Source organism: Equus asinus, chromosome 29 (assembly GCF_041296235.1).
Source record: "Equus asinus isolate D_3611 breed Donkey chromosome 29, EquAss-T2T_v2, whole genome shotgun sequence".
In the NCBI taxonomy this organism is placed as follows: Eukaryota; Metazoa; Chordata; class Mammalia; order Perissodactyla; family Equidae; genus Equus; species Equus asinus.
Genome location: NC_091818.1, coordinates 22,038,633 through 22,064,356, shown reverse-complemented (window position 1 = coordinate 22,064,356; position 25,724 = coordinate 22,038,633). Strand labels below are relative to the sequence as shown.

The 25,724-nt window shown below is 39.4% G+C and overlaps 1 protein-coding gene and 1 long non-coding RNA gene across 6 annotated transcripts in view; one reads left to right on the top strand and one right to left on the bottom strand.

Moving 5' to 3' along the window:
• MKX (mohawk homeobox) overlaps positions 1 to 25,724 on the bottom strand; it is a 62,878-nt gene that overhangs the window by 13,143 nt on the left and 24,011 nt on the right. The window lies entirely within an intron of this gene.
• Positions 3,720 to 18,305, top strand: LOC139042486 (uncharacterized). The gene is made up of 3 exons (XR_011499233.1): positions 3,720 to 9,137; positions 13,878 to 13,945; positions 15,995 to 18,305. It is a non-coding gene; the product is annotated as an uncharacterized lncRNA (long non-coding RNA).

Sequence of the window (25,724 nt, the reverse complement as noted above, 5' to 3'; positions counted from 1 at the left end):
ATAAACTAAAGTAAACTTAGTTTCTGTTGCCCTTAGTAGAATATTATATTCAGGCCTGCCTCAAAAGAACAGAGCATTGTTTTATTACACACTGACACACTGATGAGGTTTAACAAACAGTGTTTGGTGATTTTTAATCTGTTATTTTTGTAGCAGCCCTGAGAGGTAGCTGGAGCCATATGATCTCGAAAGAGAAACAGGGAAAAGGGGTACAGAACTGCCATGCAGATAACTTGGCCACCACTAGGACCAAATCACTAAAATAGAGCGCAGGACGTGGGAGGTGGTGGCGAAGGGGGATCCAGAGGGCCTTGTCTAGGACCTGCTGATGGCTAATGGTAGCCATCTCGAAGCCACCTACAGGTCCAGGGACAGGTCGTGAACTGAGAGGGACTCTTGGCTGGGTGTCTGCTAGAGGGTGAGCTGAGTTCATTCCATCCCAGAGCATGTGGGGTCATCTTGTGCTGGGACCACCGCTGCCAATGCCTACCCAGATTAGACGTAGCAAGTCTACTACAATAACAAGGCCACACCACAGCCTTGAGAATGTAAGATTTGGGAGCGGTATTTGTGGGCATCACAAGATACTAAAAATACAGTACTTAAGCATAAAGCAAAGAAACCACAGAGAAAGAGACTAAGTACTCTAATGATCTTAGATTTAAAAAACTACCAGAGCTCAGTGACTACCAGGAAAAGTGAACGAGTACAATATACAGAAAAGTTCTTGCAGAGTCATTTCATGGAAATTTAAATACAAAAGAGCGGCATGTTCACACGATTTACATATATTTAAATGCAAGCAGCTGTCATACATATTGTCTTCAAATGTCATATGCTGTTACAAGTAAATAAGACACCTTAAAAATAAAAGAGAAAACATTTTTGTTGTAGACATCAAAAAAGACTGATTTAGAGAAAGGGACAATGAACCTAACACTGTTTTTGGACTAAAAGCAACCCTCTGCTATTCCTTATATTTTCTACCCTTTCCCATACTTTTTGATGACTTTAGAGAGGAATGTAATATTTTAACAATCAATAATATAAGCCAACTTTAAAATGAGAGAGAGGGAGAGAGGGAAAGGTAGAAAGCTGTGCAAAAAAGAAAAAAAGCAAAAATTACATTTTCCAGGACAAATCAGATCCACTTACCGACACTTTTGATTTTGGTGATGGAATATACTACACACACCCAAAAGTGATTTAAAAATTATATCCCCCAATTCTAAATTCTCTCCAGACATCCAGAAATAGGTGGTGAATGAGCAACGAGAAGAAGATAGTAGTTATTGCTTTGAATCAAAATATTATACAAAAGAGCCTGGCTCTCATATGCAAGAGAAAAACAAAGTACATATTTTCATTATGGAAGCACAAAAAAGTTGCGTTTCTTTTTTGGGGTATAACAGCCAGGAAAATCATACATTCCTTGCAAGATTCCCAAGCTCTTGCAGGCAAGTGGCCTTTTCCCCTCCCTAACAGGCTGTGGGAGTTCTAGTCACTTTTCCACACTTAGGAGATGGAAGCAAGAGAGGTTGATTTACGCCAGCCTTGGATTCGTGGGCAGAATAGTTTCTCACAAGCAACCAAGAGCTGTGAAGGCCCCGGAACCTAGAAACGTGCCCTAGCACCATTGCTTGTGATGTCCTCTGTTATTTCACATGTCCATCCAGTTAGATGCACACCCAGTTAATGCCCACCAGGAGCACGCCACTCTCTGTTATGCATACGGTTTGCACATGGGTCCATGGCCAAGAGAACTGAAGGCATCTACTGCACACAAGAGGAGAAACCATTTCCCAGGCCACCCACAATGGGAGCTGAGCACAAGATGTTACAAAACACACATGAAGAAGCAAGCCATTGTTTCAGGCAGCATTTAACTACACAGCGCTCACCATAAGATGAGAATAGGAGGTGGGAAGGCAGAGTTGGTCACTACACCTTTTTAGAAAAAGTATTTCTCTTATTTTCAAAACTCCAAGCAACTGGATACATTGTCCAGCTGATTTTCAGCTTACTTTAGGAGGTTTAAAAGTCAACTTATAAGATGGAGAGTTTATTAGACAATGTAATATATAAATTTTTACTTGGACAAGAAGATGCACAAAAAGTACTCTGAGCGAAAGGAACAAGGAATTTGTATTTTGTGCTGACTTCTAGGAGCTCACAGAAGAAGAATAAAGACATGAAAGATGAGTGATGACGAAAATGTGCTTAATTAATTATTCACATGATTAATCATTGTAATAATAAAAATAACTGGCAGGGCTAGGAAAAGCAGAAAGTGGGTCCAGAAATGGAACAAAGATGATTATTTTTATACTGAAGAAAAGAGGAAGTAATGGGAGTTGCGTGGGGCAAGTGTTGGAAGCATCTATCAAAAGGCTGCTTTACAAATGGGAGTCAAGAGTTTATGATTAATTGAAGAATTATTCAAATGGAAATTCCATGCTAACTTCAGTAGTCTTTGAGGCACAGAAAGAGAAAGAGAATAACCAGTTACTCAAATTCCTACAGCTGCTCTTTAATGGGATTTATGCCTTTTTTAGGTTTATCTTGAATTGAGAAATTGAGCACACTGCTGCACTGGTAAACAGTGCCACCTGTGAAGGAGGGATTTACTTAAGCACGCTTTATTCCTCCCACACTAAGGTACACTGGAAAGAGAGCAAATTTGGAACCAGAGAGCTTGGAGTCTGAATCTTGGTTCCGCTGCTTATCAGCATGTGGTTTGGGTCAAATCACTTAATTTCTCTGAGTCTCATTTTTTTCCTCATCTGTAAAATAGGTATAAAATATTGAATAATGAAGACTGTTGTAAAAATGAGAAATAATCACTGTGAGATACTAGGTACCCAGAAATACTCAATAAATAGCAGCTACAATTATTCCATAATTGCGAATACTCTTTTTATAATGGCAGCAAACTGTTGATGAATGTTGAAGACCTAGCTTGAAATGGAACAGATAACAAGTAATACAACAGTTCAAAATAGCTTTTGTACTTGAATTGTCTAAGCTAGCTCAAGGACAGCCATGTTATGTCTAGGATGCTCTAGTGTGGAAAATTCTCAAAAGAGCAAGACTGCATGCTGTGGAGGCTTCAGTTTTGCAATGGCTGGGAGAAGGTCACTTAAGTAGCCATAACATGCAAAATATTAGGATGGCATCTTTGATGAGAATGTGCATGCCGAGGCAAATTCCAGGATTATGCCAGCAACTGGTCTTCTGCCTTTCACTTTTGGGGTCGGTGCATATAACCCCTTTTGGACTAGCAGCTTACATGATACTCATGAAAACATATAGGTATGTTAAGAGTGTTTAATCTTAACTGCTTGGAGAAAGTTTTAAATATGAAGGTCCTTACTCAAGATAGAATATGGGATGTGAATGTGGGGGAACAGCTTTGGAAATTCCCAATTCTTAAAGCTACCTCTCTAATCTCTGTTATTAAAAATTTTCTATGAAGATCTAAGTAACTGATACTTATCCTTTTCACAAGGAATAAAATAACTACTTAAAACACATATTACCTAAAAGACCTTAATTATATCACTGCCTCATCCTAAACAACTTGGTATTCTTAAATTCTTAGATTGACTGCAGTAAGAATATATAGATTATTGCAAACACTCACGATATTTTACAGAGACAACAATTACAATAAAAAGTTCTTCCCAGTGCATGGCAGAATGGGAGGGATACTTGATTTCCCTTGGAATTTTTTTGCCATCTTTGGATGCCTGGTGCTTTGATAGAGAATGTGCAACCACATTACAGTGAATCTGAACTTATCCAAGTGAAAACCAAATTATCTTTTTGTGAGTGTCAAATGGAAAATTATACTTTGTACATAGCAATTTATCCCCCTTCTGCCCCTTTCTGGGCATAATTAAGGGCCAGGTCAACTTCACACAATTCATGGTGAAGGCAACAATATTTATTGAGCATTTTGCAAGTTATACATGTGCAATTAATCTCATTTCTTTTTTGGGCAGAATTATATCATTTCCCTCATTTTACAATGTGGAAATTGAGACTCAAAAAAGCTGACTGACAAGTCCAAGACCAAATTGTTAGTAAACAATAGGGCAAGCACTAGAAGCCAGATCTTCTCATTTTAAGTGTAACAAGATTTGTTCTTCTCTATGTTGTCTTCATTAATTCATTCACAGGTTCATGGGTTCATTCAGCAAGCATTGATTGAATGTATCCTATATGCCAGGCACTGTGACAGGCTAGAAATACGAATTACAAATGGATCTCATCTCCAAGCCACTCACAGTTTGGTAAATAAATGACAAGAGCTCAGGATGGGAAGTGCTGTGGGAGTGTGGAAAGGAGTGACAGTGGCAGGGGCAGGGGGGTGGTGATCCCGAAAGGAGTTCCAAAGGCCATGATACCCTTGGGGCAGCAGGGCAGAGGCCCTGGGCAATTGGTTCCAGCAGCAGGCAGCTTCCTCCATTCATCCCAGCGGGTGCCACCAATGTTACCATTACCTGAGTGCCAAGACATGGAAAATGGGGAGGCATGGTCTGAGGTAAGATGAGCAGGCTTTCTGAGGTGAAGATGGGGAAAAGCTTTCCAAGTAAAGGGAACAGCTGGATGAGGGCACAATGTCATACCTGGCACAGCTCCTCTGGGGAACTTTCTGGCGTAGCTGAAATGGATGAGTCATGTGAAGGGGCAATTTGGAAATGAAGAGAGGTATTAGCAGAGGCCAGGCATTGAGGGGTTTATGGTTTTGGGGGCCAAGAGGAAGAATGTGAACTCTATCCTGAAAGGTATGGGGAATGACTAAAGGATATTTTACAGAGACATGATCAGATTTGGATTTTCGACAGATCCCTTTTGCCTCAGTGGAAGACTAGATTAGAGGAGACAGGAAGGAATGTGGCAGGAACCTAAGACAGACGTGAGAAGTCCTGGATTAAGGAAGTAGCCGTGTGGATGGCAAGGCAAGATGTGAGAGATATCAAGGGGCAGAATTGTTGAATGACTAGATGGGGTTTGAGAGCGGGAGGCAGGAATCTGTACCATCTCTCAGATTTCCGCCTTGGAGACTGGGTGAACGGTGAAGGCATTCTCTGAGTTAGGGAAAAAAAGAGGAAGAGCAAGTCTCCCTTTAGAGGAGGAAAGCCATACTGAACTTGATTTTGATATGATGAGAGTATGAGGTGCTCTGAGGATCTTCAAGTGTGTATGTCGATGTAATCTTATAGATGTATGATGGCATCCTTAACAAAAAAGAGAAAGCTGTGTTGCTGGATTGCTTAGCAACATATTTAGAAATATTTTGATATTTTTTTCTCAAAGCATTCATTTTAACATGGAAATTCATCAGCATATAGAAAAAAGAGGGATGCAAATAAATAAATAAGTGAGGATGGGTCTTACATAAATCTAACTACAGAACAGTATTTTAGCACGTAGATCTAAATATTTTCCCATATGCTCAACTAATATCATTCAACATGTGACTTGAAAAAAAGGGGGAGATACCAAAGTCTTGAAAAATGAATTATTTAAAAATCTTCATTGTCACACACCCTTAATACATACTGCATTTACTCTCAGAAGGAAGTGTACACCCGAAGGGTGAAGGGGAAAGAAATAGTTTCCTTAAGTGAAGGAACAGAAAGAGCAGAGGATCTGTCTGGCTGCTAGCCAATCAGAGAATATTGAAAAGCTAGACATTTCAAGGCAAATCGCTACTAATCCACCTTTTACCAAAGTTCTCACTTTAAGTTCACCTTTTGACATGAAATGTTTAATAGGAACTTTATGTTAGCTGCAAAGTGCCCTTAAAAATTTTTTAATATTGGACTCCATACTAGGCTAAAAGAGGAAGGTATTAGGTGGCTGAAAAGAAACATGTATTTGAAAAAAAGAAGAAGAAAAAAAGGACTTGTGGAAAGCACAAAGCAGTGAGAATTTCTATTGAAAATTGAAAGTTAATGACAGCACAAAGTTTCTTTCCTATTGAGGACAGATGCTTCTTAAAGAATGGATAAATCAATAAAGTTCATTTTCTAGTGGCATTTGGAACCACAACTCTAATCTGCTGAAATGGCACAAAGACAAAAAAGCAAAATACAAATAAACAAAAAAAAGGTTTCTTGTAGAAAGAAAACTCCATTTACTTGGCTTCCACCCTCGCAGTTTATATTCAGCTCCCTAACGGGGAAATAACTTTCCCAGGAAGGTGGCTTTTTGTTGGGTGCGTGTATGATGTTCATTCGTCTCGCATCTAAAAATTAGAACATAACAAGCTTCTAATCATCACTTGTTAATTTGAAACAAAAGGAATTCCTTTTGCCATTGAAAGCAGATTGTAGTAAAAAAAGCAGCATTCTCCAAGGTCATATGCTGTTGGCAAAGCTCAAAAAAACCTTGCAGTCCAACTTGCTTATATTCAGCTGTGTTTACTTAGACTTAAGTTGACAAAGTCTGCCTCTGATTAAACCGAGCAGTCATCTGCCCACAGATAAATAGATACTACACAAACTTTTGCAGGGAATGACATTTGGCCTCCATAATTTTGGAATAATTTACTACGTACCCTCAACTTAAAACACCAAAATGATCCACAATATGTTTTGGGGATTGGAACATAAATATTTCATCTTACAAAGGGAGCACTCTCCACGACTTTTACGGATTTGAGGTGATTTTCTAACAAAGGCCGCTCCTTCTTTGGAAGGTGTGGGGCGGCGCTTCACCTGGCAGTTTCAGGCTACATTTACTGCAGTCTTTTCAATAACCATCAAGATTTCAAGGAATTTCTGTAAACAAGCTATCACTTAAAGAAAATAACTTTCCATCAATTTTTGCAACGTCTCCAGAACAGAACATGCATATAAAAATAAGAGTTAACTAAATTATTTCCAGAGACTACATGTTGGAGTAATGTTTACACTATTGGTAGAAAGCAAAAGCTCCATGTTTTACCACCATATCTCCCACTAAATGCAAAATTCTGCTTTTGGAGTAATGTAAACCATTTCCATAGCATAGAATCTGTTCCTGATTACCCAAGAATTGATTCTGGCTCATTATATTTACTTTGCTTGCTGTTATATTTACATAACAAAAGATACACATACATACTTTCCTCTCCAAACTAAGATTATTTCAAAGGTGGAAGTACTTATTATGTTCCCCAGCGACGAATCAATAAACCAATCAATCAACAGATCTTTAGTGCGTTTTGCTAACAGCTGGTAATACAGTAGTGAACAACAGGGAGATGGTCTCTGTCCTCTAACATTTATCTAAAGAGAAAAATGAGAAATTGAACACATACGGTCATTTTCTAGGTTGCTCATTTTAATTTATGCAATTAGGAAGAATTTTTCCGTACTGAAACCAACATATTTTCTTCCCTGACTCCTGTTTTATTATTGACTTTACTCAGGGATGGAGCCCTTCATTAGGAATAATGGGGTGTTGAGGGATCTCCAAATGAATATTCTGCTGTGCCAGCTCCCTCTGGCAGTTCAGGCTAAGTCTGGAAAGGGGCTAGTTTTTGACAGATTCATTTAATGCTTTCTATTTTGGCTGTTATTCTAATTTACTAAGCTTGCTTTGATAAGCACTCTGTAAAGGGAACTAATGTAAACGATGGTACTGCTACTGTTGGTACAACTGCCACTTGTGTTTGCTAAGCCAGGGTTTCCAAAAGCTTTTCCTTGTAAAGCACTGAATCAATCCACGTACCTTACGGCACGTTTCCCCCATTGTTTTCTCTCATTCTGCTTTTGCTTTGAGATTCACAAAAGATGATTTTATACATATAAATTTAAAAAGGAATATGTTTTCAAATGTGCATGGCTTTAAGGTCAGCAAACAAATTCATAACATGTGCTGGAAGACTGGGATGATCTGCTCGGACCAATCTCGGCGAGAGAATGCATTAATTCTCCTTAGCTTTTAATGCAAAACTGCATCCACAATCATTCTAGAAAGGGCAGATTCCTCAGATTCGACGTGTCATCAGAGAACTGAATCCAGGAAAATGAGGGAGTACGAAACTCTCTTCTGAAGCCCAGCCACATGACAAAGCCAGAGGCATCTCTGAAGCCACTGATGCCACAGCAAGCCAAGTGGAGAAGGCAGCTGCTGCTGTTCGAAAAAATAACATTCACAGCTTGATACCTAGGTCCTGGCAGAGCTGTCTGAAAGAGGAAGGTAAACACAGTGGACACACGTGTGACCACACGTCGCACTTGTCCACCACGGAGGGAGGGGGCAGCTGATCTAGCAGACGTCAAGCAACAAAAACCCTTTAAAGAGCGGAGCCACTGTGGGCGGTTTCCTACAAAGGAAAAGTACATTCGCAAATCTTATCAGATTGGACCAAAACAAAACTGTGCACAGAAACTAGTACGAAAGCTCATTTCAAAACAGGGATACAAAAATCTTACATGCGCAAATTATTTCAGATTCGGTCAAGGCTATCAGGCGGCAGTGTTATGTCTAAAAAAGTAAGACAGCCATCACTATCTCCAGACACACAGTTCATTCTCTACAACACAGTTTAACGCAGAAGAAAATATCAGCCACGGATCACTGACTGGAATTCGTTTGCAGATCTGCCGTTGAACCAAACTTATATGGCTCTCTCAACATTAACCAAAGGGTGGGGCGGCAGGGGGAAGCTTTCACAACCAAAAATCTTGAAAAATTGCCTATATTTTCTGGTTTCATTTTTCCCAGAACTGAAACACGACAAAATAACACCACCTCAGTGCACTCACTTCCAGCTCACTCAGGAAGTGCTGAGGTACATAAACATTTTTTTATTTCACTTTTTTACAAGAAGGTGACCAACATTTTCTTAGGCTTCCAAAAGGCTTCAGGTTTGGAATACATTTTGGTTAAATGTCAGCAAAGGAATTTGCTCATCGTTCAAAAAGCGCTTTTTCTTTCCAGCCTTGGAATATATGTAGAAACTGTGTGGTGAATGGAATTACAAAACGGTTCGGAGCCACAAAGGGGAAATCCAGTTTCACAATTCCTAAGCCTTCTGTAGGGAAGTGTCCTGAACAGGAGGGGAAGGAGTAACACGGGACATTTACACAGCACAGCTGATCAAGTGCTTTCACAATCATTACCAGCAGCTCTGTGAGGTAGGTATTTTTCTTTCCCTCATTTTACAGATACAGAAATAAAGCAGCGAAGTTAGATAACTTACTTAATGTTTCTCAGTTAGTTAGTGGTAGAGAAAATAATCTCAGTTCAGATCTTCAAAGTCTAAAACCATAATCTGAAGGCATTGATTGAAAGCCAAAGCCAGCATTATACGTACATAATGGGAAAATAATAGAAGCATTGCTATGAAGGTCAGAAACAAGACAAGAGTATGTGCTGTCATCACTGTTATTTAACATTGGACTAAAATTACAATCAATGCAGTAAGCCAGAGAAAGAAATCTATGGCAAAAATTTCCAAAAAGAAGTAAAACCATCACTATTAGCAAACAATATAATTATATTATTAGAAAACACAAGAAAGTCAACTGAAAAACTACCAAAAATGATAAGAAAATTTATGGTGGTAGCAGAGTAAAGTATTGACATACAGAAATTAATGGTTTTCTCATATAAACAACACCACCAGTTAGAAAAATGTGATAGAGGAAAGGGCCCTACTTACAACAAGAAAACAACAAAAAGATAAAATGCCTAGGAACAAATTTAACAAGAAATGTGCAAGACCTATTTAGAACATTGGAAAATACTACTAATGGCCACAGAAGAAGACATGTACAGACATACCAAATTTTTGATAAGATGATTCTACATCTTAAAAATATTGATTTTCTATAATTAATTCATAAATGTAACATAATCCCAATAAAAATAACAAAAGGGTTTTTTTCAAGTAGACAAGTTAAATAAAGTTAATATGGAAAAATAAACAAGCAACAATAGTTAGAAAAACTATGAAAAGACAAGAAGAATGAGGGGAAATTTGCACAGTCAGATATTAAACAAATTCTAAAGCTTCAATAATTAAAACAGTGTGAGACTGAACATGACTAGAAAGAAGAATCTACAGAGAATAGAAAGATAAGATAGACTCAGTTTAAAATGTGGTTATTTCCAACCAGGGAGGGAGGAGAAAGATTGATCAATAAATGGTACTAAGATAAATGAGTAGCTATATGGAAAAAAATATAGTTTGCTATTTTCTTCACATCTTATTATACCATATTTCAAACTAAGATACATTCCAAATAGACAAAAGATTTAAGGTAAAAACTGAGACTCATAGAAACACTAGAAGAAAACCTGGGACACTCTCTTAAAGCTTTGAAGTAAGGAAGTTCTCTCTATCACTTAAAATCTAGAGGCCACAAAAAGAAAGATTGATAAATGTAATTACATTTTTTTAAAAGGCTACATGGGGAAAAATCAAAAGGAAAATCAAAGCATATATAACTAATTGGGACAAAATATTCGTACTTACAAATATCACAGGCTAGTTTCCCTACTCCCTAAAGTACTCTTCAAATTAATAAACCATTATCAGCAAGCGAGTCCATAGCAAAAAGAATGTGAATATACATACACAGAAAAAATGGAATTTTGTGACAGGCTTATTTCCACTTAGAATAACAGCTTCAAGGTTCATCCATTTTGTAGGATGCGTTGGAATGAGCCTTCCTTTTTAAGGCTGAATACTATTCCATTACATGTTTATACCACATTTTGTTTATCTATTCATCTGTCAGCAGACACTTGGGTTGCTTCTACTTTTTGGCTCTTGTGAACAATGCTGCTATGAATGTGGGTGTACAAATATCTCTGAGTCCCTGATTTCAGTTCTTTGGAGTATATACTGAGAAGTGGAATTGCTGGATCATATGATAATTCTATTTTTAATTTGCTGAGGAACAGTCATACTGTTTTCCACAGCAGCTGCACTATTTTATATTCCCACCAGCAGTGCACAAGGGTTCCAATTTTTCCATGTCCTCGCCAACACTTGTTAATTTCTTTCTTTTTTTTTATAATAGCCATCCTAATAGGTGTGAAGGTGTATCTCACTGTGGTTTTGACTTGCATTTCTCTAATGATTAGTAATGTTGAGCATCTTTTCATGTGCTTATTGGCCATTTGTGTATCTTCTTTAGAGAGATGTCTACTCAAGTCCTTTGCCCATTTTTTAATTGAGTTATGTGTTTTTTGTTATTGTGTTGAGTAGTTTACCTTTTAGACAGAATGGGGAAAAATAAGTAAGAATTTACATTCATATTTGCTCTTAAATATATAAAGAGTCTCTGTAAGGATATAGTAAAAGTTAAATATTTTAAAAATGTACTTAGACAAGATCCCTCTGTATATAGCATGCTGTATTTCTTTGTAGCATTTGGCACACTTTATTCAATGCTTCTCTTCCGCAATATGCTGGCTGTCACATTCATTGTTTTAGCTCCAATACATAGCAGAAAGGATTCTCAATGATTACTTGTTAACAGACTGATGGAGAGAGAGTAATTTATCACATTAGAACACACAATGTTATTAAGATGCTAAACTGTCAAATTACAAGAGTAGTCACATTGAAAACCAGAAACAAGGACCTCAAGGAGTCAGTGGGGGCTCCCTGATGCATTATGACTTTTGTGTGTTCTAGGTCGTGTTGCCTTTGTGGACTCTTTCCTCCATAAAAAGATCTTAAAATTATCTTTTGTACAAGTACATCAATATATAGACACACATAATCCAGGCTTATTACATATTCATTATTATTATGTTCATTTTTCTTTTGATTTTAAAAGAAATTAAAATGGAAGCATTTTCATGGGCCTGGACACTGTGCTACTGTGACTCGTGGGAAGGTGGCCCCCTGGCAAAGGGAACCCAGGAAAGACTAGTGGATGGGAGGTTTTCTTAAAGAAAGCAGGTCTATGATGCCAAAGGCCATGGTCCTGGAGGATTAGGAGGCAACATGAAGATGTGGGAACCCAGCACACACAAAGAGACGTAAAAGAAACATGGAAATTCAACCATTTCGAGGCTCATCTTCCCTGCTTTCACACCACTGCTTCTCCGTCCTCTCTGACAATTACTTGCCACAGTACTTGGCATCCACTTGCACTAAATGTGGGCTAATTCTGCAAAACTAACTTAATAAGTTTTGAATTTCAAAGAAAAAGAAAATGGAATTTTCTTCCTGCCCTACCCTAAATGTCTTAGTTAATCCACTTGTATTTTCAAGGGAAATTTACTTTTTAAAAAACACATTCTTTTTAAATGGGAGCTTATATCCTATTAAAAAAATTCTGTTTGAAAGCATGGTGACTTGCATTGTCCACAAGCAGATTAAATTAAACTGTTCTCTGCATTATTCTATTAGAAAAGAGCAGGTTAAACCAATGTCAACTCTGTACTCTTAAAAAAAAGGGAGAGTGGATGATGCCTTTATAAAATTTCTAAATAATTTTCTCCTACATTCTGTCCCTGAAGAGGGAAACTATTACCTCTCTTCACTGATTTAAAGAAATTTTGTTAAAACTTAAGAAATACGTCCAACTAGAGAACATTAAAGTCTTTAACAGTTGGTGTGACATGTACACCAACCAATTAGAAGAGATTTTGGCCGTCAAGATAGGGACCACTGGCGCATACTGCCCAATATACACCTTGTAGAAAAAGCTTTGCTTCCAACTTCACGTGTTTTTTTCCCTGATTTACTTCACTCCCCATCTCAAGGCCTTCGACCACATGCCTGCATCTAGAGAATCTATGCTTTTCTTCTGCACCGTTCATTTATTTATCCCTTCATTCATCTATGCATTTCCTTATCCCTTGAACACAACCAGATGTACTGGATCCTGGGGATGAATGAGACAGAATCTATATTGCAGGGGAGTCACAATCTAACGAGAGCAACAAATTAGTTCTTTTCTTCACACTGATTTTCTGGTACATCTGGTAACAACAACAAAACAAAGGTGAGCCGATACGTAGATGAGACTCTATGCCATATGCACGAACGACCATGAAGATACCAGGGTTTCTTTAAGATTAGGATTCTGCGCTCCTCCGGAATGGGACTGAAGGGGTATCAGCCAGCTTTCAGCCAAATGAAACTCTGACTTCCTTCTTTTTCATCCCTCTTTCTCGACATCTATGAGTTGTGATGAGACACTTGTTCCCTTACTTGCTTCCCACCACCACCACTAAGACATTGTTGTCTAATAGAATTAGGATGTGAGCCACACGTGCAAACCACATAAGTAATTTTTAATTTTCTAGTAGGTATACTTAAAAAGTAAACTGAAGATAAAACTATTTTGATAAAATACTTTCTTAATATAGCCAAAATATTAGCATTTCAACATGTAATCAACATAAAAATTATCAATGAGATATTTTCCATGCTTTTTTCCCCTTGTACATTTAAACACGTCAATGTAGACTGGTCACATTTCAAGCGCTCAATTGCCTCAGATGGCTAGCGGCTACCATATTGGACAGCACAGTTCTAAGTGACTCTAGATAGAATGGACACATGAAACATCCCTTAAATCTCAGAGTGATGCAATGAATTCTGAGAGATCTTCAAAAGTACAGAAATGTCCACAGTTTTCAATAGCACTCTTGAAAGCAGAGAGTCCTAGAATTGTCCTACAATGAAAAAGCCAAAGATAAGTTAGGGCTTGATTTGCGTCCATGTATTTTGATTCCTATTCTTACTCCCTACTTTAAAGGAACCTCTTATTCTGGGTTCACTACTAACTGATCACAATGGTCAGATTCCCCTCTCACCAGCTCATCTTTGCTTTCTACATTAGCATGAGAAGGAAAGATTCCTTGACGTTACTAACTCCCTGCGTATTTCACTCTTTTTCCCTTAGAGGTACCTTCTTATCTTGTTCCTGGGCCCCTGGGAGAAGACTGGACAAAGCTTATAAAGTGCTTACACGTAAGTCCCACAGTACTAAATAAATAAAGAATACTGGTTCAAAGACTGACCCAGTACTACTTAACATGGAATCCATAAATTCCTTCAAGAGTCCATTCAGGCCCCACTTGTCAATAATTCCTGGTATTTAAAGATTCTCTGATCATTAGCAGGCAGAACCTGATCCAGAAATGTGTCATTCCCACTACATTCTGCCTTTCCTTTCTCACTCTAGCCCTCTGCTTTCTCAATATAATCGAATTTTCATATGTCGTTTCCCCATATCACTGTGAAGTCTTTTTGGCTCTTTCTTCTCTAGATTTTCTTCCTCCTACTCATTGTTTCTTCTGTCTTTCTATCTGTGACATCATTATTTCTTATGCCCTGGCATGTAATCACATTTATACTTTCTGTTTTGGTTCTGGATTATTCTCTCTCAAAATCAGATTCTCTAACTCTTTATCAAGACAGATTTATCTGAAACATAGTCAAATATTACAACAGCCCTTTCTTCCCAGGAAAAAAGTTTATATATAATTTGCCCCAAGTACACAAATTTAAATGCTCAGTGGTTAAAATAAAAAGGTGAATTAGGGGCTGGCCCAGTGGCGCAGCAGTTAAGTTCGCACGTTCCACTTCAGTGGCCTGGAGTTTCCTGGTTGCGATCCTGGGTGCGGACCTACGCCCCGCTTGGCAAGCCATGCTGTGGCAGGCATCCCATATATAATGCAGAGGAAGATGGGCATGGATGTTAGCTCAGGGCCAGTCTTCCTCAGCAAAAAGAGGAGGATTGGTGGCAGATGTTAGCTCAGGACTAATCTTCCTCCAAAAAAAGGTGAATTAAGTGCCTTTTGACCCTGGCTGGGTCTTTTTAGGAAGACAGAAAGGACTTGAAGAGATCAGTGTAATGGTGACCAGCTGGTTCGAGAAGTCAAAATGTTTCCGAGGTTGCTCCTTTAACATTCTGATACTGCATCCTCTGAGCCTTCCTCTGACTCATCAACCAGAGAAACAGCTAAGACAGCAAGGACCACAGAAGGTACTCCAATGCCGGGGGGAAGCGTGGACAGGGCCTAATTTCCAATTTGGAGACCTCTAGCTCTTCAACACAACTTCAGAATTGCAGTGGATATAATGACATTTTTGGTCTATCCTTAACTCCATAGCTCCGCCAGTTTCTTAACATTTGTGTTTACCGGTGATATTTCTAAGTCACATCATGGGACTGAACAGGGCGTTTCCTTCAGTTGTTAGTGCCGTGGAGTAGATTCCAACTCCTAGCAACCCTGTGGACAGCAGAGCAGAACCCTGCCTGGTCTTTTTGCACCATCCTCTCACCTTCACGTGCTGTATCAGACATGCTCCACTGCTAGTCATAGGGTTTTCGTGGCCAATTTTTTCAGAAGTGGGTGGCCAGGTCCTTCTTCCAGTCTGTCTTAGCCTGGAAGCTCCGCTGAAACCTGTCCACCATGGGTGACCCTGCTGGTCTTTGAAATAGCTTTCAGCATCACAGCAGCACGCAGCCACCACAGTGTGACAACCCACAGATGGGTGGTGCGGTTCCCCGACTGGGACACAGCAGTGACAACCAAATCTTAACCATTAGACCACCAGGGCTGGCAGTTTCCTTCAGAAATGCGATAAATTCTAGCCCAATCATATCACTGCTTTTTAAGTAAGATGATAGATAATCTTTCTGTACTGCCTAATCACAAGTAAGAACAAAACCATCCATACTAGAATACCCTCCAAACAGAGGTAGATCCCAGGCAACAGAGCTTTGAAATCACAGACCAGCTGCAAGGAGGGAAGCTGAGTCATTGGGAGAAAGAATGCATCTCTTAGAATAACACAGTTTCAAATTTGAATCAAACGGAAGAAATTACCTAAAAGACTCCTCTCCTAAAATCACTATGCACTTTTTTAATACTATGCTAGGCCATTTTCTATTCTTATATCATGTTCTTCACTTTTCCTAATAATACATGTATCATTTTCTCTGTAAAGAACATAAGCATGACCCAAAGTGGTTTTTTGCTGGATTAATTAATTTGTTTTCTTTTTTCCCAGAAGCTTCATACCAACCTCAGTTTCCAAACTGGACAGGTGAATGGACTGGGAAAGTCCACAAGCATGGGCTTCTGAGCCCAGGGACGGCCTCCATACCAGCTGTCCTGACCTGGATCCAGCCCTGCAGTGGTCCTCACAGTGCCCTGTGCCTAATCACCCACTCTGCTCCAACGAGGAACCTCAAGAAAGTTCTAAATTCACATGGCCCCAGGAAGACCAGGACCCCCACAGCTGTCTCCAAATGGGGTTCCAAACCTAGCAGGGATGATGGCTGGGCTTTAGGGAATCCTTGAAATCCCTAAAATTATAAACAGGTATAGCTGAAGAAAATAAAATGCCATTTAACATCACAAATGCCTTATAAAGAAAATTAAAGTTATGAACTACAAGGTCCCTTAGGTTTGTTTAGCATCTTGATGGATGTGTTGAGCTTTCAAGGGTAGGCCCGGAATGGAGCTTGGGAGCTGAGGCTGGAAAGAGCTGGCTTACACTACACTGCATGGAAAGAACTTGGAGATTCTGAAGCAACTGGGAATTAGGGGTGAGCAGGGAAGAGTGGAAGGGAAAGCATGGAGCTAGTGCGATGCTGTGAGGCTGGGTACCACATGGGGCAGAGGAGACAGGGCAGAGTTCAGGTGGGGTGGCTAAAGGACACTTAAGAGCAAGGACAAGTAGTGCTCTCTGTGAAGTTATGTGAACTGCTGTGATGTAAGGTCCTTTTTCCTCTCCAAATTTTCCATACAGTCTACTACACACACATGCCTTCTGAGAGCAGGGCGTCTTCTGGCACTGAAGAAGGGAGTACATTTCATATCTGAATCAACATCATGCAGAACAGGGACCACGTGTGTGGGATGGCAATGCGACCCATAAATGAACGCACTTTGGGAAGTACACAGTTCCATACGCTGTGAAGACAGAACCCTCAGGCATCGTCAGAAATCTTCAGAAGAGTCCAACCTTCCACAGCATGGAATAAAGTGTCCAAGGGAATCCTATTTAGGTCTAAAGGATCAGAGATGCCTCTGTTGCCATCTGGGTTACACAAAAGGGTGTGGGTGGGGGAAGTGGATGTGCGTTTTTCTGGAGAAGGATCCAAAGCTTTTTATCCAATTTTCAAAGCCGTCCATGTACAAAAGGAGGAACAGCTCCAAATAAGTTAAGAGCCACTGGTTTGGAGAGTTCTACTCCGTAAATGATTTTTTATTTTGAGTACACTTAACCAGGATGGAAAACACTGTAAAACTGAGTGGAAAGAGCCTGAATGAGGAGCTGAGAGACCAAACTTCTCTTCCTGGCTCGGTGGTTAAGTAGCTACGCATCAATGGGTCACTCTCTCCCACCCTGCGAGAAAGTGGGAATAATTATCCTTATTTTTACCTCATAGAGTTGTAATGAGGATCAAACAAAATAACAGATGTTCATGCACTTTCTACAGTACATAGAGCAACACAATATATTATTAGATCTAATCTGGCATGAGATTTGCTAACCTAATACCAGAATAGTAAGTACAAAAATGACCTTAGTGAAAATATTTTTACAATTCAATCATGGATATTATCCCCTTTTCTTGCCATCATAAACAATGGCATTCTGCTTTAAAGGATATTTTTATCATTCATCCAACTTTTGGAGTTTCACGGTGTTCTAGCCTCACTTTACACCGTTTTGTGCCTCTTCCTACCTCCTCTGTAGGCCAGCACAGCTAATTTGTGTAAAGGCAAACGAGGCTTCGCCCGCTTTTTCTATGGATGGCATTGGGCATGACATTTGATCTTACAGAGGGATTAAGTCATTCATGAGCTGAGCCCAAAGGGAGGAACAGTTCCCAAAAAACAACCAGCCGTGCTGGTACTACAACATCCAGAAATTCAGTCATTTCTGCTACAGTTATAATTTGTAGTCTGTCTGGCACTGAGAAATCTAACTGCAGTCTCTGTGGTTTAAATAAAATGTATCTACAGCAGCTTGGAGCCATGTTTTAAAACGTTCCATGTTATTTTAGTTCAAGGACAAGCTTTTAAAATTAAAAGAAAACTTTGGCTTTAATTATAGATGAAAAGTGAAAGGTTTTTTTTTTAAAGGAATGCTATTGAGTCCCACTTTTGGAGAAAGCATTTGAAATAAAAAAATTAATTCTTCTCCTAAAGTAACAATCTTCATTAATATGGGAAGATCAAAAACTGAGAGCACACACTCACACACAAAGACAACATTTTTGTGGTTTTAAAACTATGATAGTCACAGTTCATCTACTCCGTATTATAATTTCCAGTGATTTCAGTTACATTTCATAAGCAGGATGCAATATTTTAGACAAAGACAGACCTAATAAAAGGCAAGTGATATTGTTGTTTAACCTTAAATTTAACAAAAACTCACTATCTTAGAATCTAAATTTATGAAACAGAAGTTGACTTACATTGTTCGTATGACTAAAGGATTCACTGCAGGATTATTTTAAAATACCAAGTGTCTGCACTGTCCTGAAAACTTGACTCAATTTAAATCTGATGTTTCTGGAATGCATCTATTCTGAAATTCAAGGCACAACTTTATATTCTGTGGATTTATACAGAGGGCTGATGGAGAAGCCTAAGTCAATGCACCAGCAGGGGCAGTAAGTGAGGGCCGCCTCTTCTCCTGCCCTCAGCATTCTGGGGCCATGCAGGATGCTACGGGAAGGAACCTGACTGCAATCCTACTTGTTTTCTCAGCAGACCTGCCGCCCCTTTCAAAGGAACAGCTCCCCCTAATACACGGCCCCATCACCCCTCTTCTGCATGATTGCTTTATCTACCTTCACCACAGATTTGGACTCCATAGCTCTCAGGAGGATTGCTTCAGGCAGATGCTTGGCTTCCTCTGGCCACTGTTATGTCCCTGGATTCCCTCTCCTCTCCACAGAGATGCCCTATGCTCCCTCCTGGGACTCTAAGGCCGGAACACTATTGTGTGTGCTACAGAGAAGGCTCCATCCTAATGGCGTCATCTCCAGCCTCGAATGCCCACACCGGGACTCTGAAAGAAAGGGTTTGCGGTAGGACAAAAGAGGGACGAAATAAATTCTGGACTGAAGGTTGTTATCAAAGATGGAGGAGCCACTTGGCTGATCCTAATGTTCTAGAATGGGGAAAGGATTACGATGAGCCAGAGTAGCCACAGAGGCTCCCTTAAAACTCTCTCACACATTCATTCACTTAGAGATTTACAAGTTCGATTTCAAAATACCCTGTGGGAAACAGTGGTACTCACTTCATGGGGTGGTAATGAGGATTAAGTAAGAAAATGCATGTCAAGTACTTAGCACAGTGCCTGACACTTGATAAGTGCTCAATAATTACCAGCTAGTACTACTGTCATTAGTATACCTTAGTGTCAAGTATTTTGACCATGCTGTTTTCATCACCTCACAGGTGTCAGCTGTCCTGAGATAAAGGCCTGCAGGTTTTGATTGAGACATGGATAACCAGGAACTCTGAAGGACTGAAGGGGCAGACGGAGCACCTATTGTGATGGGCTGGGGATTGAGGGTAGCATAAAGACCAAGGCTCCTTTGGAGGTAGGCGAAAAGGAGCCAGGAGGTAGAAGACGACTTAGAAAAAGAGATGGAAGGATCCCTCAAAGATAAACCACCACCTTTGTAACTTTCCCCAGTTTGGGAAAAGTAAAGGATAGTGGTCACGAACAAGGTTTTAGAGTCAAAGAGATCCGAGTTCGAATCCTGACTCTGCAACATCGCAGGTTATGTGGAAACTGTGCTATTTAAGTCCTTTCTCTCATCCTTAAAATAAGGATAGTAATACATATATCATAGAGTTATTGTAGGAACAGCACAATGCCAGGCACATAGTGAGTGCTCAAAAAATGGCAATTGTTGTTACTGTGTGTGGTAAACATTCATCACATCACTGGGAATTACGCAGCCATCTACCTTAGAAACAGATTGTCAGTTGCCTGATGCTAGCCTACATGTTACCAGATAAAATGTATGTATCCTTAAGGAAAGCAAAACTAACTAAATGAATAAAGAGAATAAGTATGTATGTTTTTTATGCTTATATGTAAATAATTATGTAAGTAAATTTCAACTAATTTATTTACACAAGCCTTGATTACTCAGTTTATAGACTATCCCTACCAAAAACATTTAAAGCAGTGTATTTTTTATACTTTATAACTAAGAGATCACACTAAGGATGATGCTTATTGTCTAAACATCTGAGGTTGGACAGGCAAACCTTATCCAAACCTCCCTGCTAAGCGCTCTCTGCTGGGATAGGCAGAATTTTGCCCCCATGACTTTTCCACCTGGTGTCCCATCTGTGAATATGTTATGTTACACATTAAGAGTGACTTTGCAGACTTAATTAAGATTACCAATCAGTTGACTTTGAAATAGGGAGATTATCCTGGATTATCTTGGGGGAGTTCAATGTAATCATGTGAGCCCTCAAAGGCAGCGCTTTCTCCTGGTTGGGGGTGGAGCTGGGAGGCAGAGAGTCTTGAGCATGAGAAAGACTCAATGTGCTGTTGCTGGTTTGAAAATGCAGGGGACCAGAGAAAAGGGATGGGGAAGCCTCCAGAAGAGGAGAGGCATGGAAATGGGGCCCATAGTGCCTATAACCACAGGAAAAGGAATTATGCCAACAGCCTAAATAAGCTTGTGAGTGCGTTCTTTCCCAGTGTCACTAGGTGAGAGCACAACGTGACTGACGCCTTGATGTCAGCCTAGTGAGACTGCGAGCAGACGATTCCGTTGTGCAGTGCCAGAATTCTGTCCTACAGAACTGTGTGATAATAAACAGTGTTGTTTTAGGTTGCTGCTTCTGGTAATTTGTCAGGCACCAATAGAAAACCAATACACAGTCATAAAAACCATTCTTTGATTTATAACTACAGTCATCAGTTTTGACCCTGTCATGGTTAATTAATTAAAAATCAACATACTCCATTCCTGACAGTGGCATACCAGCTGTCCGTTCCTGGCAATGTATGTGCTATGATCTCAAGCTGGCCTTCTGGCATTTCTCTTGTCCCTCTTAGTTTCAAGGCCTTCGCTTACTTACTATTTTCTTAGAACAGGTACTTGGATATGCTGCTGCCCATTAGCGTCTCCAACAGAGGGAGTACAGGATCATGAAAGAAAACCCTTCACATCCCTATCTTCCAGGAAAAGCCTTGTGAAGGGATATTCTGCAATGACTGGCTGAGAATTAAGTCTGGATATTTATTGTTTATGCTGTCTGCTCAAGGGCGAGATCAACCAGTGATAACATGTAAAGCCCTTGACCTCATCAGAATGATTCTAGGCCTGCAGAGGATATACCAAAACATTCGCTAAATAATCCAGAGAAAGACCCACTCAGTATTGCAAATACTGCCTAAGACAGTGGCATTAAAGTCAAGTAATGTTAGGTGCTCCAATAAAAGAGGTGCTTCTCTAGGAAAGACATTAGGAACAGCAGCCCATTTTAAATTAATTACTGTATACATAACACAGTTTCCACATGTTGACAGCTGGACCTGGACGATCAAGCATAACTCTGAAGGAAGAAAGGAAACTCATAGAAGAGTATTCTGTGGTCAGCCCACCACTGCCCAGAGACATAGAAATGTGGCAAGATATTCAGTCAGCTCATCCACAGTCGAATAAACCAAGGAAGAATCTGGACAGGAGAGCCCTGAACAAAGACAATTGTTTTGTACTTTATTGTTTAAGAAACAACAGAAAGCAAGAGAGAGGGAGAAAAGGAAGGAGGAGGGCAGGAATAAGACAGAGGAAAAAAGAAGAAAGGAAAGAAAGGCATTAAGGAAAAGTCAAGATATTTTGACATTTTCAAAATAAATCAATAATGCAAATTTTAATGTAATTGTAATTCATTAATATAATATTTTTGAAACATGATGACCCTTTCTTTCCCATGGTATATTTTTATTTTGATGTATAACTTGTAATCAACTACATCTGTATCATTAGCTAAAAATTATTAAAGTAACCCAAGTACAAATGGGTAAAAAACCAATATGAAGCATATGATTATTTAATGTTCCATTAATCGATAGCTTTGCTTGAAGGAAAGACTGGCAAAAAGGAATGGAATTCTTAGCTCCTTGTTTTTACTTAAAAATTCCCAACAGTACTCACTCAAACAAAGAATTTAAGTTTTCCGCTGGAAGGACAAAAAGAAAAGTTAGTTCTAGCATGTCCTGCCATGTGCTTAACTGCAGAGTAAAATAGTATCCATTTGGATTCTAGTCACATTTCAAAAGTGTAGTATTTATTAGGTGCACGACTGCCAAGTACCACTATATCATATTATAATTACAGGCATTTTTTTATTTAACTAAATTGTATTTAGCTCTTTATTTCAAGCAATGTAGTTTGGAAAGTCTTACCCATCACAACGTGCCATGTCTACATACATGAAACCTATCACGAATTTTCCAGGAGTTCCCATGTTCCATTCTGTATACTATTACTGTATATTTATTATTCCTTTGATATTCAGAATCTATGCATAATTCTGAATATGTGCAAATTCCCACTAAAAAGTATCAGAAACAAAAGAAGCCTCTTGGACGATAAAATCATTTACTAAAAGTCTATGTGACAGAGTTCCTCTAAGAGAATGCTGGGGCTGTCCGGTGGCGTAGCGGTTAAGTTTGTGTGCTCCACTTCAGCCGCCTGGGGTTCACAGGTTCAGATCCGAGGTGCAGACGTACACAATACTCATCAAGCCATGGTATGATGGTGTCCCACATACAAAACAGAGGAAGACTGGGAACAGATGTTAGCTCAGGACTAATCTTACTCAAAAAACAAAAGCAAAAACACACAGGAAGACCGGCAACAGATGTTAGCTCAGGGCCAATCTTCCTCAAAAATGAAAAAAAAGAGAGAATGCACTGAATTGACTTTCTTTACTTCTCTCTTAAAATCCCACTGAAATTACAGAATGTAAATTTAAAAACAAATGACTAGCAGTGCTCGAAAACAATGAAAGTTACCACTGCCAAATCAGAAACATTGAGAAATTCACGGAAGATGAAATGCTAATGGCATCAAGTTGATGGGGAAACTCAAACAGAACTACAACGCAGAACAGGTGGAAATAGGCCCGGGGGGGGGGGGGGGGGGGGGCAAAACCCTGGCAGAGTGTGAGCTGCTTCTTCTGATGGTGCAGAGATGATGTTTCATGTGAGCAGTTCACAGTCATAAAGCGAGTGGGCCATGAGGGGAATCACAAAGGTTACCAGTTAAAGGACAGACGTCAGAAGAGCTAGGCAATGCCTTTTCTTGCTGAGTCTGTAAAGCGCCTCTGGGTTAGATGGCTCCAGGACACAGCTGCTACAAATGTGCTTTAAACAAGTGAGGAGATCTGCCTCAACAGGGCTCCCAGCAAAGGCATTAAGGTCATTAAGAAGCACAGAGCAGAGATTCAGGTAACTTCTGATCTCCACAGGGATTATGGCTGCTAAGAAAAAGGAGCCATAAGAAAAAAAGATGAGGGCCAGCCCTGGAGGCCTAAGGGTTAAGTTCAGTGCACTCTGCTTTGGTGACCCAGGTTCAGATCCTGGGTGGATAACTATACCACTTGTCAGTGGCCATGCTGTGGTAGTGTCCCACATACAAAATGGAGGAAGATTAGCAACAGATGTTAGCTCAGGGCCAATCTTCCTCAAACACACACACACAAAAATTGTACAAGGAGAACATTAGAAAAAAAGAAGATTATAGATAAATCTCACCGGAGAATTGGTTAATAAATTGAATCTAGAAATATATGAAAAGAACAATATACTGTGATGGGATAGACTTTTTCCCAAGAATTCAAGGACAGTTAAACACTAAGAAATTTACTCTATATAAATAGATTAATAGAGGAAAATTAGATGATGGTCTTAAAAATTGTGGAAACATCTGGTAAATGCAATAACCTATTCAGTTATGTGTGTGTTTAGGGGTGGGTGGAATCTCTTATTAAATAATCTAGGAATGGAAGGAGAATCCCTTAATTTGATGAAGCAATTACACCAGAACCTTCTGTGAACACCATACTTAATGATAAAATATAAGGAAAATTCCATTTATTGTCTGCCATCACTGCTGCTATTCAACATTGCTTTGGAAATCTGGTCTATGCAACGCAATAATTAGAGGGAGACAGGGAGGAAAAGAGGGAGGAGGAGAATAAAGACATAAAACTGTTACTATTTGAAAGATATACACTTGTGTGTACTTTGACAATCCAACTGGATATAAGAAAAATAGACAAAACTCAACAGATTTCCTATATATCAGTGATAACTATTACAAAACATAATAGACAAGAAGTCATCCACAATAGAAACAATAGGAACAACAAAATAATTAAACTCAATGAGGACTATGCAAACCCTATGTAAAAAACTATAAAAACTTAGTGGATGTCATGAAAGATGATCAGAACAAGTGGAGAAAGATACCACGTGCCTGAGTGGAAAGACTGGATGTAAGAAAGATAAAAATATTCCCCAAATTATTATATAAATTCCCTGCAATCCCAAATTAATTTCCAATGGAATTTTTTAAAGAGAACTTGTCAAGCTTATTCCAAGGTTCAACTGGAAAAGTAAATTCAAGAGGCTTGATGAGAATATTTTGAAAAAAGTGAAAGCAGACATACCCTGCCATACATCAAAATGCACAATAAAGCTACAGTCATGAAAACTGTGTGCTACTGATACAAGAATATTTTTAAAGTTTGATGGAAACCCTGGAGTCTAGAAATAGACACACATATAAAGGAAGTTAGTATATAATAAAGGCAGCATTTCAAATCAGTAAGGAAAGGTGGAGGTACTCAGTCAACTGTGTTGGGACAACTGACTATCAATTCGGGGAAAAAAAATAGAAGTCAGATCATTACCTCATACAATTAAAAAAAATTTAGTTAGATTATGCGTATATAAATGTACAGTTAAACTAATAAAAGAAGCAGAAGAAAACGTAGAAGCAAACTTTTATAATCTTGGGATAGATCGTCCTAAAAATGACACAAGAAGTAAACAACACATTGACAGATTTAACCACGTGTCCTCTCCCCTCTTGGCCTCGTGACCCACCCTCAGAGGCCAATACCCTCCCTGGCAGGGTCCTTTAACTGCCACCAGGGGGGCTTACTGCTGCCATGCTCCCCAAGGCTCCTTTGACATGTTCCTGTCCTGTTGCTCAGAGCCCAAGTTCTGTTTCTAATAGAGATAACGTGGTATGCATCTAACTATGACTTTCCGTAAACTGTGGGCTCCCTTCTCTTCCCAGGCATTTCACAGAATCTCAGATTATCAGAGGTAAAAAGGTATTTACGGATTATTTTGTCACACACTCTCATTTTACAGCTCAAGGAACCGAGGCCCTGGTAAATAAAGGGACTTGCCTTCGAACACATACCCAATGGCTAGCAGTTCTGCCTAAATTCAGAGCTCCTGATTTCTGAGCAATGCTCTTTCCACTCCTAACTTCCTGTGGCCTAATCTACACGGGGGTAATTTCGGGTTAGGTAAGGAGGCTGACTGGAGAGAAAATTTGGGCCCAGCAAAGTCATTTTCCAAACCACAGTTAAAGCAGCAGGAATTCAACTACAGTCAAAATACAGATTAAACTCATATTGCTTCAAGTGAGTCTCAGACCTTTAACGCTATCATTTTAATTAAAGTACCTGAGAGACAGGACAAGGTCAAAGAG